The sequence below is a fragment of the Anolis carolinensis genome, chromosome 3, assembly GCF_035594765.1.
Source record: "Anolis carolinensis isolate JA03-04 chromosome 3, rAnoCar3.1.pri, whole genome shotgun sequence".
Lineage (NCBI taxonomy): Eukaryota > Metazoa > Chordata > Lepidosauria > Squamata > Dactyloidae > Anolis > Anolis carolinensis.
Genome location: NC_085843.1, coordinates 102,122,001 through 102,140,857, shown reverse-complemented (window position 1 = coordinate 102,140,857; position 18,857 = coordinate 102,122,001). Strand labels below are relative to the sequence as shown.

At 38.6% G+C, this 18,857-nt stretch overlaps 1 protein-coding gene across 2 annotated transcripts in view; it reads right to left on the bottom strand.

Annotated features, from left to right (window-relative positions):
• Window positions 1-18,857, bottom strand: part of mid1 (midline 1) — a 275,413-nt gene that overhangs the window by 218,821 nt on the left and 37,735 nt on the right. The window contains exon 2 of one of the 2 annotated variants that reach the window (XM_016992374.2): window positions 905-986. The exons of the other annotated variant lie outside the window; for it this stretch is intronic. The gene's annotated coding sequence lies outside the window, so the exon portion shown is untranslated. The remainder of the gene's footprint in view (window positions 1-904; window positions 987-18,857) is intronic. 2 annotated transcript variants of the gene reach the window in all.

Below are 18,857 nucleotides of genomic sequence, written 5' to 3'. Positions count from 1 at the left end.
ATGATGAATGCAAAGCACATTGCACATTAAATGCTATGGAAATTATAAAATAACATTAAAGTAATTATTTGAATAGGAGACAGCACTGCTCTTAGTAGGCTTGTCTAATAAACCTTTATTAGCAATAATAAATCCCATTTTCCATAAGCAATATAAATCTCAGCAGAAGTATCATCATCCAAAGTACTACTTAGATAATGTGAGAGCCCAAGGGTAAATGAAAGTATATTGGACTCTGAATTTTAATACAAATAATTGGCTAACACATCAATGGAAATACATGAATGGACAGGGTCTCAGGTCTCCGTGTAGGATTTCCCTACTGGCAATCCAGTGTGTTACTCAATGGTAAAAGAAAGCCAATTTTGAAAGTGCTGAAAAGCACTTTCTATTTTAATTTGTCATGAGAAGAGAAATCCACGTTAAAAGTAATGCTTAATATGGGGGATTAAGAATCCAAGGCTCCAGACATGCTTCTGAAACAAGTACCAACATCCTCAGGGGAGCTCCAGCTCAGATCAAACATCAAGCAAGTGCTTCTCCAGCTGTGAAAGTTACTCAGTGACATAAATCTAGTTAGAGCATGCATTTTATGGTGGGGTTAACCTTCAGAGAGATTTATTCAAACTTTTATTCCTACATATCCTTGGAAGTGTCTGGAAAAGGTGCAAGGAAGGGCTGGGAGACTGATCTCCTTTAGAAGATAACACCAAGGCAGACATTTCGTCAACACACTTCACAAACACAGGGATTGAGCCCTTGTGCTGGAACCATGTGCTAATGGAAGAGTAAAAATCAAGATTACATTATTTTGGAAATTCAGTTAATGTTTTTTCCATTTCTTCACTTTCCCCACACTTTTTCTTTTTTAGAGGAGAAGGCATACCATACCGTATTTCATTACCTGTAGCATAGCCAACATCACCTTAAGTCTGGGACCCTATCCATGGACTGGATCCTGATGTCATTTCCTTCAAACTGCTCACCTGGAATAAAGTTCAACTTGTTGGTGAAGTCTTCTACAATCTCATCCATTTTAAAAATGAGGCTAAATATATGTGTAACCTAATTTAATAAACAATCTTTCTGTTTACTCTTACGTGACCCTACATTTACCTTATTTTCCTTGTCTCCACTAATGCATTCAGAGAAAATTTATTTTTAATAAACATAACTCCCAGAATCCCTTGGCCACATGACTAGTGGTCATCTTGGATATGGGATTCATGGAACAGTAGTTTGTTTGTTTGTTTTTTAAAAGGAATACAGTAGAGTCTCATTTATCCAACATTCTGGATTATCCAACGCATTTTTGTAGTCAATATTTTCAACAGATCATGATATTTTGGTGCTAAATTCGTAAATACAGTAATCACTACATAGCATTACTGCATATTGAACTACTGTTTGTCAAATTTGTTGTATAACATGATGTTTTGGTGCTTAACTTGTAAAATCATAACCTAATTTGATGTTTAATAGGCTTTTTCTTAATCCCTCCTTATTATCCAACATATTCGCTTATCCAACATTCTGCCGGCCCGTTTATGTTGGATAAGTGAGACTCTACTGTATTCTCAAGTTGTGCCCGTTTTCAAAGTTTGTTGTTGTTTATTTGTTCAGTCGCTTCTGACTCTTCATGACCTCAAGGACCAGCCCACTCCAGAGCTCTCTGTCAGCCGTCACCACCCCCAACTCCTTCAAGGTCAAGCCAGTCACTTCAACTATTCTTTCTTTTAGACTGTAAGCTTCCAAATCAGTATACTATTGTTTTTTTTAAAAGAGTACCACCTACAGTGCTACTTCTAGGTTTGGGGCCAGATATTCTCTTCGGCCACTTACTGGAGCAAGATACTGCCCTTGGGTCAGATGGTTTCAGTAGGAGCCTCCCCTGATGGATCTGTTCTCTTCCCACTCCATTCATCTCAATCTGGCCACAATTGAAGAAAGCATATAGCAAAGGCAGAATGCATTCTATCTCCTGATGCAACTCTCTTCTCAGCAAAAGATAGCTGGAGCAGGGGCATGAGGCTTCAGAGCAGCTCCCCTCCCCCAACAAGTCTCCTCCCATAATCTGAACCTGATATGCCTTTAAGAACTCTAGGACATATTTGGCCATGCAAATTCCTGGGGCCCTTTAACACAGCACAATTCCATTTTAACAGCAATGGTTCCATCCAGTGGAAACTAGGAATTTTCGGTTTAGTGAGGGGAGCATGACAGCAAAATGGTATTATCTCTAGGAATTTACTGGTTCCTCCAGGATGACTCTATGGTAATGTCTGACGGAAGCATGCCATAGAATTGCTTTGAGGACCTAGATATTTCCTGGAGAAGACATATTTTGTCAGATGTGGACAAGTGAACCAGATGTGGGCAAGTGAAACAGTATAGTTCCTGCAGGTACAAAGGTATTTTGTTCTCACATGCAATAATTTTTTTTAAAAATCAAACTTTTCCTCCATGTGAGTAACAGTATATTTGCACATTTTTTTATTAATGTTCTGCTTTTGGCATTTTAGGATCTCTTTTTGACAATATAGTGAACACAAACCTTTTTAATGAAATGAACTAAAAATGAACAAAATCTAAAGAGCAGTTATCTGTTTTTGCTCTTCACAGTAATAAACAATGCTTTGAATTTTCAGGTTGAGAATAAGAAATTTTACAATATATGCATAATATAGCATATTTCTTCTGTTTCATGAGAAATTTAAATTGTCCAGCAATCTGCATATATATACAAACACACAGAGACATGAGCATACAAATATGCATACACACACGCACACTATCACATTCTTTTCTTATACTAACAGTTTTATTGCTGCTTGGTTACCTTGATATCAATTAAATTTATCACTTGAATAATGACTCTATGGAAACAATATTTCAAGGTTTATGTTCCAGATTACACATTAAGCCACACAACTTTATACAAATCCCTTAAGAGTCTTCATCAGACACTGGCAGATGAATTTATAGGACAAGAAAATTGCTCTGCTACTTCAACTTGCTATTATCCTATAAAACAGGCAAAACAAGAATTGTGTGCATGCATTTGTGTGTGTGTTGTGCTGTGTGGAACAGAATGCAGCAGCATTCCTCTTCCCAGGTTTTCAGACTACATTTCAAGAAGCATTATGAAAAATTGCCTTTTATGGTCCTAAATCTATCACAGCAAATTATTAACAGTAGCTCCTGGGGGTGTTTTAGACAAAATCTCAGCACATTAACAAATATTGAGAAGTAACATTAAATCTGAACCTCATAAGCTGTTTTCAGATCCAGTATCCCAGAATACATTAAGTGATATTAATATATTTGCAAGCTGTGATGTATTCATTAGGGTGTAAAATCCAAATTTTGGAAATGAAGGAGAAAGTAAAGTTGGCTGTCTTAAACTCACTGAAGTGAAAACAATTTATAAACAAGAACAAAACCCTTAATAATCATATGCCTCTGATCAATTACATATAGACCAATGGCTTTCAACCTGTGGGTCCCCAAATGTTTCGGCCTTCGACTCCCAGAAATCCTAACAGCTAGTAAACTGGCTGGGATTTCTATGAGTTGTAGGCCAAAACACCTGGGGACCCACAGATTGAGAACCACTGATATAGACTTTTCCCATCACAAGTAGGTTATTTTTAGACCCATTGGGCTAGCTTAACCTGTGGTAAGATATCTATTTAGTCTTGAGCGTCATAACCTCTTTTAACACAAAATTAAGACAACGAGAGTGTAGTAAAGCAGCTTAAGTGTTTGACTAAGACACTGGGAGACCAAAAGTTGAATCCTGCCCTGCCATGGAACCCCAATGGGTAACTTTGAGAAAGTCACACTCTCTTAGTTGAAGAAGAAGGCAAAGGCAACAGCAACCCCCATTCCCACTGCTTTAAATCAAGCTTGCTAAGAAACTTGTATGATAGGATTGCCTTAAGATCACCTTAAGTCAGAAACAATGATACACAAAGACAAAGTGGAGTATCCCTTGTCCAAAAAGCACAGCACCAGAAGGACTTTGGATTTTCTCAGATTCTGGAATATCTCTATTTGTTTATATGAATATAAGGATATTTTTGAATATTTACAAAGTGTGTAATGAATTATGAAATGTCTTGGAGATGGGATCTAAATATAAACACAGAATTAATAGATGTTATATAAGAATGCTTGTCTGTAAATATGTTTTTATTTTCTTGGTTTTCTTTTTTTGCAAAACAGTATTTTATAAACCCTGTTGAAATTTAGACTTCAGGATCATTCTCCTCCACTAGTGCATACTACATTTTCTGTATCTGCTTCCATCAGATAAATCCCCCTCATAGAACAAATCACTATGTCAGTTGTAAATTCTTTGCAAGCATGTCCATAAAAAGTCTCCAGATGGTTTGAATAAATCAGTTTAAAAACTGGTTTTCTTGAATGCACTGCAACTTTGAGGTTGTTGTTGCAATCCTTTGTTACATCAAATGCATGGAAGAGAAAACTGTCACTGGAAGACAACAACATATATCAGTAAGGCAAACATTCTCTGCCAACTTCAAATATTTAACTGAAGCAAAGGTTATGGCAACAGAAATTTTCAAATAAAATCTTCCAGTCCTTCAGTGCTTTGAGTCTTGTCACATCCTTAGATGCCACATAAAGACAATTTAAATGTTTTTCCTTTCTGGCTACATCTGGAAGCCAGTAAATATTTAGATGTTAAAATTGCCATGAAAGAGGGTTTAATTAAATGAAATAACCTTTGTGTTGCTACTATAGTTCATAACAGGAAGATACTGCAAAATCTGAGTCAAAGATCAGGTAAAAAGAATTGCTCCTCTCATAGCTGATCAGCTACTGCTTAGTATGCTCTATTTCAGAAGGAGGAAAGTGCATTACTGTCTCTAAAAGGAACCTATGTCTCATATATCTCCAGTTTTTCCTTCTGTGGAAAAAGAGGAAAATAAGGATCCTGGTTTTGCTTGGGGCAAAGGTGAGATGCTAATTATATTCTGTAATCAAATGAAACCCCAAGGCAAGGTCTAAATGTTCTGCCTGCCAGCAAACCTTCATAACATATTTCTGCAGTCTGCCAATATTTTAAGAAAAAGAAATTTGTTTCTCCAAGGCTTTTCAAAAATGTTTTTGAAAGATTGCTTAGCAATTGCAAAATAGTGTTAAAGATGCCCTAGGGCCAAAATATTATGAAAACATAGGAGGCACAGCTGCCAAAGATACTGAGTTATCAGCAAGCAAGCACCAATCTCAGGATGTCTACATGAACTTCATGGCAAAAAAAAAATACTAGATGCAAGGACATATTATTTCCCTTTTAAAGCATAGTTTGCTTTAAAAAATCTCAAAAGAACCCACCTTGTTTTATTAGCAAGTCTGTAACAGTTGATATATTCTATGATGTGAGCCATCACCTGGAGTAAAATTAAGAAATAATTTAAGAGTATTTTAATGCAATAACGTAATTCCAAGCAAAGTAATTTCTGGTCCAGTGGACTGAACAGAAACATTGACACTGAGTTCTGATTTTAAATGGTAAAAAAGGACAAGACAACTATGTCTGGTGCAATTAACCAATTAGAAATTACACTGCAAGCTACATTTAAAGAAATCGGATTTTATATAATGGTTCAAAGATACACTTTCCCTGTCCCACTACATTAATTAAATACATTTTAGGCAAGGTACCTATTCCTTATTTCCACATTTCCATCTTTCTCATGGCTGTCCTTTCAATTTCCTTGAGGTTTTGATACCCTTTGTTGCCTCAAATGAAAGTCAAATATTCAGGATAATGTGGATGGCCTTGGGAGAGCCAAGAGAAGTGGGAGAGAAGAGATAAGAATGCAAATAGTATTAGCACATCTGCTTTTGGCACTTCTAGTGTAATTTCATGCTGGAAAAGACAGTTTTGGTCAGATCTGTGCAATGGGCTGTTGAAGCTCCTTTTGCAGCAATGGGGTAAGTGAGTGAGTGAGCAGAAGGTTGCCACCCCTTTGTAGCAGAAATGTGTAGAAATTAGTCACAAAGGGGATGCCACAATTCTTCCCTTCCTGCCCTTCTTTTCTCCTTTTAATGCTACTAAAAATAAACACCAAGAAAACAGGTCATACAGTTATCTGGACAGGAATGCATGGCATGTTTCAAATCTGTGTGAAACTTTGCTAATTGAACAATAAGACAATTCTATCCAGATGTTGTTGGTTTGCAACTCCCCATTCAACAGTATCCAGTAGACTGCACTTTATCCGTCCTAATTTAAACTTTAGTTTGTTCAAAGGCAGAATAAAATGATGCATGAGCCTATTTTATAGTACTCAAATTATAATTCAAACCAGGGGTGAGGGTGGAGGCTAATTTTGAAAATTGAGGGGCATCTAGGGGTTCCCTATGTCTGCATGTACAATATCGCTGGGCTGTGTCAATCGAAACAACTTGTTTTTATCTGCAGCTATGACTGCATTTTATGACTTTTAATGTTTTACATTGTAATTATGTATGTGTGTGATTGTAATTCTATGGTTTTATCATTTTAGATTAATATACTGTCTAATATGCGGCACTTTACTGTATTTTGTTAGCTGCCCCGAGTCCCTTTGGGGAGATGGTGGAGGGTAGAAATAAAGATGATGATGATTATGATGATGATTATGATTGTTATTATTAAAGACAGAGTATGACACAGCAAACGAGATCTATAAGCTGGATTTCATATCACAAAATCACAAGTCGAACACTTACCAAGTGTTTAAGACTATGTGATGTATTTTCGGATGATGTGTGCAGATCCCCATAAGGTGGCCTTTTGCAGTTGACAGATCATAATTTTGTAAATGTTTATTGTTTCCAAATGCTGGCTGAGATCTTTTGGCATGGAAGTCAGTGTGCCGATTACCATTGGGACCACCTATACTGGTTTATGCCAGAGCCTTTGCAGTTCAATCTTGAGATCCTGATAATGGCTGAGTTTTTCCTGTTGTTTTTCGTCAATCCGACTGTCACCTGGTATGGCAACATCAATAATCCAAACTTTTTTTCCCCACAACAGTGAGGTCTGGTGTGTTGTGTTCCAAAACTTTGTCAGTCTGGATTTGAAAGTCCCACAGTATCTTTGCATGCTCATTTTCCACTACCTTTGCAGGTTTGCATTCCCACCAGTTCTTTACTGCTGGCAGGTGGTACTTGTGACATAGATTCAAATGAATCATTTGGGCCACATAGTTGTGTCTCTGTTTGTAGTCCGTCTGTGTGATTTTTTTTTACAGCACCTGAGGATATGATCAATAGTTTTGTCAGCTTCCTTGCATAGTCTGCATTTTGGGTCATTAGCTGATTTTTCGATCTTGGCCTTAATTGCATTTGTCCTGATGGCTTGCTCCTGGGCTGCAAGAACCAGACCTTCTGTCTTCTTCTTCAGTGTCCCATTGGTGAGCCATAGCCAGGTCTTCTCCTTATCAGCTTTTCCTTCAATTTTGTCAAGGAACTGCCCATGCAATGCTTTATTGTGCCAACTGTCAGCTCTAGTTTGTAGTGCAGTCTTCTTGTACTGATATTTGTCTGCTGTGCTTTGAGGAGTTTCTGATTTTTGACTTCAATCAAAGCAGGTTCTTCACTTTCCTTTACATATTCTGCCAAGGCATGTTATTCTTCTTTGACTGCTTGTTTTACTTGTAAGAGTCCTCTGCCACCAGATCTTGTAGGCAGATCTTCTAGCCAGTCAACATCACTGCGAGGATGAAGTGAATGATGAATGGTAATGAGTTTTCTTGTTTTTCTGTCCAAATTGTCCAGTTCCATCTGCGTCCAATTTATGATGCCAACAGTATATCCTACGACAGGTATGGCCCAGATGTTTATAGCCTTGGTGGTGTTGCCTCCATTGAGCTTGTTTCTGAAAATTTTTCCGACCCTTTGAGTGTATTCTTTGCTGACCACAGTTTTCACATGTTCATGTTTGATGTTGTCCAGCTGCAGTATACCCAGATATTTATAGGCCTCTGGCTGGTGACACTTTATCGATTGGCCATTAGGCATATTTATGCCCTCCCTTTCTATTATTATTATTATTATTATTATTATTATTATTATTATTATTATTATCATTATTATTATTATTATTATTATTATTATTATTATTATTATTATTACAATATGACTCCCATATCTGAGGAAATTGATATATGTTAGTTTTATATTAGTTATTAACAACACCCTCTTTTTGATATTTGTGTTATTTGTCTCATTAAAATAGCAGACTCTACTATTATCCACAGCTTAATATGTCCATGTGAAGTCCTGGAATCTATATCTCACAGATGTGGGGATTGTACTGTAAAAAGTAAATTCTAGTTAGATGCTCTTGATCTCCTCCTTGAAACCATGCCAGAGGTTTATGTATGTGAGGCATAACCCATATTTTAGCATTGTATCTTTCTGAATTGATATATTGCCTGCTATTAAATGGGAGACATTTTTCTTCCTTAGTTCATATCACCAGATTGAACTTTTATACTGCCTTGAAATGTCCAAAATCATTCCATATTGCCCTTTTGTCAGTCTCACCAAGTTTACATTATCCACCAGAAATTGTTCTATATGGTGGCAGTATGCCTAATTCTAATCACTGCAGGATAGCCTATATTGTGTCTCTAAAACAACTACTTTTATGCTGGAGTTTCATAAGTAGATCTGTTAAATTTGTCAGCTCCTCAAAGAAAAGTCAGAAATACCATGGAATCTTTTTATCATAGCATTCCTCAAGTAGTTTTCTGGATCAAAGCCATGGTGTTGAATCATTCAAAATCTCTCCCCTATAGAAATGAAATCTTGTTTGCTTAAGTAACATATGGTTTGAGAAAGCGCTATATTGCTGTGTTCCTAACAGCACTTTATACAAGAAAAAATAACTAGTCCCATCTTAAAATGTGTAGGGGTACTGGACAAGGAGTTCAGAAAATCTTCCTAAGCTTTATGTTATACAGTTGGCTGTATAAAATCATTATGCTTATGTACATATTTATTGAGTTACAGTATAATGTAGTGGTTAAAGGGTCAAAGCTGGACTGGGGAAACCAGTCCCACTTCAAATCCTGACACACTGAATGGACTTTGGTCAGGAACCCCTCCTGAGGACAGTTGTGAGGTTCAGTACCATTTAGTCAAGGGGCTGAGAATAGCAAAAAAAATGGGAAATTAAAAAATCGTTAGACTACTTAGCAGATTATATGCTTCAGGACTATATTTCCGAAGGGCGAATCAAATACACTAATGGTTGTCCCAATGAGAACTGGGATTCGAAATGGAAAACTCTGTCAGAATCAAAGGAAAAGGAAAATATAAGAAATTGCAGCAGACTATCTTCATGACTTATAAGTTAAAATATTATTGAAAGTAGAGATACAACTGATCTCAGTGGGTGGAGGATGAGAGGGGGGAGGGGGGCAAAACTGATTGATATAAGTAGTAGATATTATAGAATTGGAAAGAGAGTAGGATATACCAAAATATATAAGAATTTAATGGAAAATCATCTGTTTATTTCTTCTGACTTTTCAGTGATGTGATTGTGAATTGTGATATCCTACATATTCAATTTAAAAAGGAAAAAAACTTCCTATTGATTAGAGCCATTTGACAATGGAATATGCTGCCTTGGAGTGTGGTGGAGTCTCCTTCTCTGAAGATTTTTAAACAAATGCTGGATGGCTATCTGTCAGGACTGCTTTGACTATGGGTTCCTGAATGGCAGAATGCAATTGGACTGGATGGCTCTTGTAGTTTCTTTCAGCTCTGTAATTTTAAAAATGTGGGGCCGGGCTGTGGCGCAGGCTATTGAGCAACCAGCTGCAGCCAGCTGCAATGAATCACTCTGACCAGGAGGTCATGAGTTCGAGGCCAACTCGGAGCCCCTTGTTTGTCTTGTCTTTGTTCTATGTTAAGGCATTGAATGTTTGCCTTATATGTGTAATGTGATCCGCCCTGAGTCTGCTTCAGGGTGAGAAGGGCGGAATATAAATACTGTAAATAAATAAATAAATATTCTTTATTTAATCATAATCATTACAAGAGCATTTGTATCCTGAATTCAGTTTAATTTGCATTAATATAGACTAATCTTAATAATGGTCTTTGAAGAATAGGATACGACTTCATGTCTGAGTCATGACTAAATGTTTATAACCTTCCTGTTAATGGCATAACAATTATTTTTCACAAAATACCTTGGTTTAGATCAGTGTACAGCCTTCCTAACGAAGTACATATAAAATGTCTTCAGACTACAGTTGCGTTTTCATTGCAATATATTCAGAAACTTTTGAATGGCTTTCCTAGCCAATATCCTTTATGTTAATTATGATTAATTTTCTTCTGTTCAGGGAGTGAGCTGTTTGCTCTAAGACATTGTTGGAACAGGAATGAATGTATGTTTCCAGTTTGCTTGACTTCAGTATAAATACCTTCAGGCATTACAGAATATGTAAGTCAGCACAGTAAACAAGCCCTTGAGTGCAGTAATTTCATAGCACTACACTCAACACCTGCATGAACACGTTTTTTCATTAGGGAGTTCTATTAAATACTTATATAGTCACCTAGAGAATCTAATTCCAAAAAAACAACAACAAAAACATGCTAGATGGCTCAGACCTTTCAGACCATTAAGGTCCTAGCATATTGCAAAGATCTTGTCACACAGTTCTCTTAGGAACTTGTTGATACTGGCAACGAAAATAATAGGTTACATATGGCCACTTTGATCATAGGTGCAATAAGCCAAAGAGCTTAGTTTAAAAATATATTAAAATTTTATAAAAAGTCTGAAGCAATATAAAGGATATCACATTTACAAATGTTAAATACTGTATTAAAATGTAACTGAACAATAATGGGCCTATTCGATTTACATATCTTTGGGAAATAAACCACCCTGTGAAATGAGTCTGCATATGTTACTGCTAGCTGCAGTAAATTTCAGACTTCTAGGAAATACTTAACCCAGTACCATTAAATGGAGAAATAGTCAATACCATTCTATTCATTCTGCTAAGAATGGGGGGGGGGGGTATGAGGTTTTGCCCACACAATGGACCCTTGTATCCACAGGGGTTTGGTTCCAGGATCCCTGTGGACACTAAAACCTAGATACGCAAATCTCATTCTATACAATGGTGTAATAAAATGGTATCCCTTATTATAATGGCAAAATCAAGATTTGTTTTTTGGAATTTTGTATTTTGGAATATTTTCAAACTGTGGAATCTTTGCATTCAAAATCCATGGAAATTTGGGATGCTGGCTAAAATGTGAGGATGTGATTTTGGCCCATTACGTAACAAATGAATTAACACAGAGTTGGGAAGGTAGAAAGTTGTTATCTGCCACTGATGAGCAACCCTTAAAGCAAACTTTTATTGAGACATCCTAAGATCACCATCTATGTAGTTGAGTTGCCTGCGATAACTGTAGTAGACAAATGTTTTTTAAATGTTTATTTCTTATTGTAAATTTGTTTTTATAGGTTATTGTTTTGCATATGTATATTGTTTTGTATTTTTTTTTATATAATGTTGTAGGCCACTTTGGGTCCCATTTAAGGAGAAAAGTGGGATATAAAGAATATTATTATTATTATTATTATTATTATTATTATTATTATTATTAGTTTGTACTTCTTCAGTTACAGTTATCATTGGTATGCTGACAGTCATTGCTTTTCTTTTAAAATTGTTGGGAGGGAAAAACTGTCTGCTGCTGGAAAACATACTAAGTCCGCCATGGAGTGAAGCTCTCTGCTCTAGAATTCTGATCACAACATGTCAGAACTTCCTAAGAGACCTGGTTTATTGTTACATGCAAATGCGCTCTTTGGAGTTTATGACACAGTTCTCCTGAGCTTATCATTATGTATGAAGTCTACCACTGGGCTAGGCAGAGGAGCTCCAAGGTAATTTTCAAGTGTAGGTGAACAGAAATTTTGCCCCCCCCCCACAAACCAATCACTGAAAATAAAAGCGTTGGATAAGCGAAAATGTTGGATAATAAGGAGGGATTAAGGAAAAGCCAATTAAACATCAAATTACATTAAGATTTTACAAATTAAGCACCAAAAGGAGAAAGGACTCTTGTCTGTTTGAAGCCAGTGTGAATGTTTCAATTGGCCACCTTGATTAGCATTTAATAGCCTTTCAGCTTCAAGGTCTGGCTGCTTACTGCCTGGGGGAATCCTTTGTTGGGAGGTGTTAGCTGGCCCTGATTGTTTCCTGTCTGGAACTCCCTTGTTTTTTTTAGTGTTGTTCTTTATTTACTGTCCTGATTTTAAGAGTTTTAAATACAACTTCTCTGTATAGTCTGACATGGTGGTTGTTAGAGTGGCCCATCATTTTTGTGTTCTCAAATAATATGCTCTGTCCAGGTTGGTTCATCAAGTGCTCTGCTATGGCTGACTTCTCTGGTTGGATTTTAATAATAATTTTATATTTATACACCGCCAACCATCTCGGGGCAGCTTACAATTGGGACCAAGCACAGAACATACACAAATACAGCAACTAAAACACAGTTAAAAACATAATAGCATATAAACAATCAAGTTAAGACAATTAAAAACACAGGGTATAAAACATCATTAAAAGTAAAACAACTCAACAACCAGAATCAGGACTAGGGCATGAGCAGATTAGAGAGGGCTGGGCATAGACTTAGTCTGCAGTGCCTTTCATGTTCCTTGATACCAGCTCTTAGGAATTGTGGGAGTTACAGTCCAAAACACCTGAAGGGCCACAGTTTCCCATGCCTGGTCTGTACTGTAGAATAGAATATGGGACAATTGGCACTTTAAGTGCCCTGACACTATGTTATAGAGTTGTGGTTTCACAAAACCATCTGTCCTCCTGCTGCCCTCTATCTCTTTGTATAGATCTGTGAGTCCTTCTGCCACTCGCCTTGGGCCTTCCTGGCTTCGTGAGACGCCCCTCCCTTTCCCCCTCCTCACCTGGGAGCCGCATCCCGAAAGAGGGCCGTGATTTGCTTCACACTTGCCAAGCAACAAGGGAGCGAGGCGGCCTGCACCTTCTGGGCGCTCAGCTCCGCCACCAGGGCCGGCAGCACTTCCTCTACTGACGCCATCATGTGCCAGGCCCCAGCTCAGCGTGGGTTCAGCTTGGCTCCACCCCTGAGCAGGCAGTTGGCGAAAATGGAGCCTGGGTTGAGCCTTGGGCCCTTCCTGAGTGGGCCTGGCCTTCCCTCACCCTGACTTCTGGCAGCGCATGCTGGCACGCAGGGCGAGCGGGCGTACACCAGCGTGGGCCCACCTAATGGGCGGCGTGCGTGTTCTCCAGCCGCTTCAACTGGAGAGCGTGCACATTGCCCGGGAGGCAGTGTGCCCGCCTGCCCTGCGTGCCAGCCTGCGCCGAGGCCTCGCCCGCCACCGCCGCTACCGCTGCGGGGTTGATGTACAGTGTTCTATCTTGAAACATCAACCCCACGGCAGTGGCAGCGCCCCTGGCACGATTGCACCACAGGCGACCGCTTAATTGGCCTCACCTGTGGACCACCTCTGGGGATAGGTAGATTGTAAAGGTTTCCCCTGAGATTTTTTTTTACAGTTTTCTCCAAACACATTAATCTTTCCAACAGTTATTTGAGTATGAAGAACAAAAATTGCTATTCCTTTTTGTATATTCTTGGTTCCTTTAAGTGTTTCATAAAATGTTACATTTTTCCCATTCCTGGCGAGTGGGAGTCTCAGAAATCTACTCTTAAAGGGTTCTCTAAAATGCACTTCACTTGAACAAAAAGAACATTGAATGTGTTTCATTGATAAAACAGTGACTCCAAAGAATATCCCCCCTTTATTAAAACCTTGTTTGGTTTAAAATACTTCAGTTAAACCATCCACTCTGGTTGGAACCTTGTTCCAAACAGTCCAGACCTATTGACAGAGGTCATTCTTCCTGAGTGACGAGGTCAGATTTGTGCCCTATGTCTGTGGGGGTTGGAGAAAAATGAATGAAGCTGCACATTATCTTTTCTATTTGTAAGCTCTTGCCAAGCCTGTTCTCATGCTGTCATGTTAGTCTTGAATACCTGACAGCAGATGAATATGGCCTCTTCTGGTAACTTTATCATACTTGCCAGACAGATGAATAAGTTGTATTCTATTATCAAAGTAGTCATGGTAACCATAATATAAAAATGCTGGTCTGAGGGGGGGGGGGTTAGTTATTGCAGAATATGACATTTCCATAGTTTTACATGTCATTGATAGTGATAAAAATCATTTTCTAGCATATGGACTACACCACCTTGGATTAAGCTAAGGCACTTGATTTAGGAGAATGTCATTCAAGCTCGAAGGCTTTAGATAGCAACTAAGAGAATAATCCAGCATTCTAGAAACATTCTAAAGATCATAAAAAAGAAAAAAAAAAGGAATCTGAGAGGGGACATGTAACCTCTCTCAGATACTGCAGTTATTACTCTACTGGCCTTGAATCAAAACTCCATCCTCGGGTAGAAGAATTTGAAAGAGGAGATGCTGTATGCAGGCCTGGTCCAACATGGAGGCCAGTGAGGCCCCTGCTTGGAGCACACGGTCCCCTGGGGCGCCGTTGAGGCATCCCCCCCCCCACGGGGACCACCGGCTCAGTTGAAGCCTTTCACCTTCCGGCGGTGGGCATAGCTCTCTCTTCCCTCCCTGCTTCTCTCTCTCTCTCTCTATGAGAGGTAGCAGAAAGAGAGAGAGAGAGAGAGAGAGAGAGAGAGAGAGAAAAGCAGGGAGGGAGGGAAGAGAGAAGGGAACCAGAAACAGCCTCTTTCTCTTTCTCCCTTTAAGAAAAAGAGTATCCCCCCCCCTGGTTTGGTTTTGCTCCTTTCCAGACTTCACCCATTAGCCAGTTAACCTTAAAGGGGAACACCAGAGGCAGGTGAGCCTTTCTAATGGGAATCCTTAGAGCCAGAGGATATCCCTTTAAGAGAGATCTCCAGGAGGAAAGCTCCCGAAAAGGATTATGGCACCAGCTCAATTGCAACATATTCAGTGCCATGTAATCATGTGAGTTGTAGTTTTACAAAGTCCCTAGCCTTCCCTGCAGAAGAGAGCCAGTACCATGCCAAACTACAACTCCAAGTTTTCTGTCAGATTGTTTTGGATTTCAACTCCCACAATTCCTAACACCAGACATGGGCAAAGTTTGCCCTTGCCTGGTATAGAAGCATTCTATTTTTCTTCTCCAGACTTGCCAACAGTTTGTATATTAAGTGAGAAAATCCTGGGCATTTTTTCCTTTAATGCTAAAAGTTCATAGGTTGTTCAGCAACAGCCTACTGGCTGGGTTGCTATAAGTTTTCCAGGCTTTATGGCCATGTTCCAGAAGCATTCTCTCCTGACATTTCACCCACATCTGTGGCAGACATCCTCAGAGGTTATGAGGTCTGTTGGAAACTAGGCAAGTGGGGTTTATATATCTGTGGAAGGTCCAGGGTGGGAGAAAGAACTCTTGTCTGTGGGAGGCAAGTGTGAATGTTGCAATTGGTCACCTTGATTAGAATTGAATAGCCTTGCAGCTTCAAAGCCTGGCTGCTTCCTGCCTGGGGGAATCCTTTGTTGGGAGGTGTTAACTGGCCCTGATTGTTTCCTGTCTGGAATTCCCATTTTCTGGGTGTTGTTCTTTATTTACTGTCCTGATTTTAGCTTTTTTTTAAAAAAAAAAAAATACTGGTAGCCAGATTTTGTTTATTTTCATGGTTTCCTCTTTTCTGTTGAAATTGTCCATGTGCTTCTTGTGGATTTCAATGGCTTATCTGTGTAGTCTGACATGGTGACTTTTAGAGTGATCCAGCATTTCTGTGTTCTCAAATACTGGGTGTTAGGAATTGTGGGAGTTGAAGTCCAAAACATCTGGAGGGCCAAAGTTTTCCCATGCCTGATTTAGATCCATCTCAAAAAAGGGTATATTTGCCAAGCCCTTTGGGTATGACCTTGGAAATATCTGGCTATAGTGCAAAATGTTCTCAAGTGTTGGGTTTTTGAAGCTGCACAAGATGGCTTTAAGGCAATTTCTGCCCCCTCAGCCAAAACATAAAGCCAACTTCAGTAAGCTGAAAATAATGTCTTAATCATGTATCCAGCTCAATAGCAGATTGTGATGGGAAAGTTCTGGAAAGTGCAGCATAGAGCAGGCATGGGCCAACTTTAGTCCTCCAGATATTTTATAATAATAATAATAATAATAATAATAATAATAATAATAATAATTGTTATTATTCTATTTTATTTCTAACCTGCCCTCTTTCCCCAAAAGGACTCAGGGCAGCTTCCAAATGCAAAAGCAAATATTCAATGCCACATACAATAATAAAAACACAACACAATGAAATAGCAAATAAATCATAGCTAAAAGTGCATATAAAATAGATTCTATAGGGAGGATAAATGATTGGATTTCAACTCCTACAGCTTAGCTTTCTCTGCCAATAATGGTACCATACCAAACTACAGCTCCCAAGATTCTGTAGCAGTGAGCCATCTTGGATATTGCAAGGGATGATTTTTTATATTATTATTATTATTATTATTATTATTATTATTATTATTATTATTATTATTATTAGGCCTTGCTTTTGGGAAGATTCCTCTGCTGTGGCTCCCTACTTATCTATCTACCTTTCCACATATTCTTCACATTGTGTGTATGTGTGTGTATATATATATATATATATATATATATATATATATATACACACACACACACACACACACACACACACACACATATATATATATACACACACACATACACACACACACACACACAAACACATATGCAGGGACTATAACATACACACACACACACACACACACACACACACTCTATTCACCTCTACCTTCTACCTTTTATTTTTCAGTGATTGGTTTCAGGGGTGGGGGGCACCAAAATGCTGCTTGCTTACACTTGAAAATTGCCTAAGGCCGGCTCTGGCTGTATGTACTGTTGACACCATTTGAATTCCATTTTTGCAGTGGTGGTGAGACCTGGGCATATCTATACGACCCAGAAACCAAGAATCAGTTTGTGAAGTGGCAGCATGCCATTTCTCCTAAACCTAAGAAATACAAAAGTTAGAACTCAGCACAGAAGTTTATGTTGAATGTCTTCTGAGATGACAAGAGGGTGATTTTCCTTGATTTTTTAAAGTGTGGATCAACAATGAATAGTGAATAGCTTCACTCTGGAAAATTTTGAGAAGTAATCTTTAAGAAATGAGCACATAAAGAGCTGAATGAAATCTAGTTATACTACAATAATGTTTGACCCCTATCACAGGTACTTGCACAAATGAGATGGTACTAATTGGTGCCTTATTTGCCTTAAACCCTGATCAGGCATTTTCAGGATTTTCAGCTATTTGGTCAGATGAAGTCTTTGAGGAGAGGGAAGTGGAAGACACTATCAGACATTGGACCAGAGTGCCTGAAAAAGGTTTTTCCAAAGTAGATTTGATAAGTGGGTTCAAAGGTGGTGCAAATGCATCACCACTGGTGGAGACTATTTGGAATTGTACCATGTTGTAGTCATAGAGTTGTTTTTATACATCTACATTTCACATTTGCATTATAGTCCTTTATATCCAAGGTTTCTGCATTAGTCAACCCAACACAGCTCTAAAATACTTAGAAAAAATCCAGAAAGCAAGATTCTGCAGAACCATACTAGCTGGAACCAATAAGACCTTTTATCTCTACCTATAGTGTGTGTATTTGATGGTCTCTATGACCAAAGGCCAGGATCAAAGCAACTTGGCATAATGTATCAAGGTTTGGCATGTGTAGAGGGCACAGACTAGGTTAATTAATGCCAGTCTGCCCCTTCACAACCCCTCTTTGCTTTCAACTGACAACCACCGTCCCACTCTCAATACAAGCTGGTCACTTTGGGACCAAGTAAGAATTTTATCCCCTTTATTTGAGGTTATTTGTCTACCTAATATTGTATCTTTGGAATTTGAACAATTGGTTAACAGTGGTGTTGATCATTAGATTGCATAAAATAGGTATGGGGGCAGGGAAATATATGAGTCAGGTTTACATCTTGGTATCCTGTTTTGGTGGTGCTCTGGAACAGCGTCTTTTGTTCCTGGAGCCTAGGGAATTGTCAAGGAGGCTGACTTTGGTGCAACCTGAGTTTGTTGTCTCTCTTACAAATTCCTGAGATTTGGAGGAGTATGCTTGGGTAGTTTTCCAGTAAATGAGTAGTCAAGGTGAGCAACCCATGCCCTGGAGGTTGATGTCATGGGTTGGGATCAGGAGGCCATCATGGGTAGATCCACATCAAGCCCCCCCCCCTTTGTTTGCTCAGGAGCAACTCACTTGAATAGCTAGAAGTCAAATACAGTAGCCCCTGTTAAACCCTATTTTCTGTTTCTGGTTTTGTTATTTTGCTGTTGGCTATCAAAGCTTATAGCCTCATGGTCTAATTCTGTAGAAAAAGTTTTCTTGTCATTTAATATCCCATAATTAAGAAAAACAGGTTGTGTCCTAAGCTGATGCCTGCAGTTGACACTGGGGCTCATACAAAGAGATGTAATATTTCAGCTATATTGGGCACAGGCTGAGAATGTTTTAAAGTTTCTATAATTTGTCATTCTTAACAGCAGGGAACTCAAAGAGCTTTATGGAACAAAAGGAGCCCATGAACTTAATTCAAGAAAGTTACTTGCTGTATGGGGAAACAGAAGCACAATGAAGAGAGGCCAAATTGGGTTTAGTATCTTAAAATCTAACCCATCCGGTTTTGCTGCCTTGGATCTGTGTTGCATTTTCTGTGAATCACCAATGAAAGGGATAAATGGTT